The 1,594-nt window shown below is 41.2% G+C and overlaps 2 non-coding genes and 1 pseudogene across 2 annotated transcripts in view; all 3 read right to left on the bottom strand.

Moving 5' to 3' along the window:
• Window positions 1-336: 336 nt before the first annotated feature.
• LOC113089792 (5S ribosomal RNA) lies at window positions 337-455 on the bottom strand. The gene has a single exon (XR_003286700.1). It is a non-coding gene; the product is annotated as a 5S ribosomal RNA (ribosomal RNA).
• A 220-nt stretch (window positions 456-675) lies between these two features.
• LOC113089817 (uncharacterized) lies at window positions 676-792 on the bottom strand (annotated as a pseudogene).
• A 725-nt stretch (window positions 793-1,517) lies between these two features.
• LOC113089791 (5S ribosomal RNA) overlaps window positions 1,518-1,594 on the bottom strand; it is a 119-nt gene continuing 42 nt past the window's right edge. The window contains exon 1 of the ribosomal RNA XR_003286699.1: window positions 1,518-1,594. This exon is cut by the window's right edge and continues 42 nt beyond it. This is a non-coding gene — a ribosomal RNA (5S ribosomal RNA).

Below are 1,594 nucleotides of genomic sequence, written 5' to 3'. Positions count from 1 at the left end.
TTTTTTTTTTTTTTTTTTTTTTTTTAATGAAAGATTATTATATAATTCGTGAAATTTTCCAAAAGATTAAAGCACCTGGTATTCCCAGGCAGTCTCCCATCCATGTACTAACCAGGCCCAAACCTGCAAATATTCAGAGATCGGCATTGACTCTATTTTTTGGCAAAATTATTATATAGTATAGTGAAAAATGTCCAAAAAGCTTACAGCACCTGGTATTCCCAGGCAGTCTCCCATCCATGTACTAACCAGGCGCAAACCTGCTAATATTCAGAGATCGGGCATTGACTCTATTTTTGGCAAAATTATTAATACTAAGTGAAAAATTTCCAAAAAAGCTTACAGCACCTGGTATTCCCAGGCGGTCTCCCATCCAAGTACTAACCAGGCCCAAACCTGCTTAGCTTCCGAGATCAGACGAGATCGGGCATAGCCAGGTTGGTATGGCCGTAAGCGAAGTCTGCTGCAAAGAGAGGCTATTTAAAGAACAGCCAATCTTATCGCCAGTTACATTTATATAAGTAGAAAAGAAACCCAAAAGCTTAAAGCACCTGGTATTCCTAGGCAGTCTCTCATAAAAGTACTAACCAGACCTAAACCTGCTAAGATTCAGAGATCGGGCATTGACTCTATTTTTGGCAAAATTATTATAAACTAAGTGAAAAATGTCCAAAAAGCTTACAGCACCTGGTATTCCCAGGCGGTCTCCATCCAAGTACTAACCAGGCCCAAACCTGCTTAGCTTCCGAGATCAGACGAGATCGGCATAGCCAGGTTGGTATGGCCGTGAGCGAAGTCTGCTGCAAAGAGAGGGCTATTTAAAGACCAGCCATTCTTATCGCCAGTACATTATATAAGTAGGAAAGGAAAGCCCAAAAGCTTAAAGCACCTGGTACTCCTAGGCAGTCTCTCATCAAAGTACTAACCAGACCTAAACCTGTTAAGATTCAGAGATCGGGCATTTGACCTCTATTTTTTTTTTTTTTAATGAATGATTTTTATATAATTCGTGAAATTTTCCAAAAAAGATTAAAGCACCTGGTATTCCCAGGCCAGTCTCCCATCCATGTACTAACCAGAGCGCAACCTGCTAATATTCAGAGATCGGGCATTTGCACTCTATTTTTTGCGCAAATATTATATACCTAAGTGAAAAAATTTCCAAAAAAGCTTTACAGCACGCTGGTATTCCAGGCGGTCCCCATTCCAAGTACTAACGCAGGCCCAAAACCTGCTTAGCTTCCGAGATCAGACGAGAATCGGGCATAGCCCAGGTTGGTATGGCGCCTAGCGAAGAGTCTGCTCATAAGAGAGGGCTATTTAAAGAAACAGGCCAATCTAATCGCCAGTACATAATATACGTAGGAAAGAAAACCCAAAAGCTTAAAGCACCTGGTATTCCTAGGCAGTCTCTCATAAAAGTACTAACCAGACCTAAACCTGCTAAGATTCAGAGATCGGGCATTGACTCTATTTTTTGGCAAAATTATTATAAACTAAGTGAAAAATGTCCAAAAAGCTTACAGCACCTGGTATTCCCAGGCGGTCTCCCATCCAAGTACTAACCAGGCCCAAACCTGCTTAGCTTCCGAGA

The sequence above is a fragment of the Carassius auratus genome, unplaced genomic scaffold (assembly GCF_003368295.1).
Source record: "Carassius auratus strain Wakin unplaced genomic scaffold, ASM336829v1 scaf_tig00051068, whole genome shotgun sequence".
In the NCBI taxonomy this organism is placed as follows: Eukaryota; Metazoa; Chordata; class Actinopteri; order Cypriniformes; family Cyprinidae; genus Carassius; species Carassius auratus.
The sequence above is the reverse complement of the archived record's forward strand: the minus strand, read 5'-3'. Positions and strand labels throughout refer to the sequence as shown.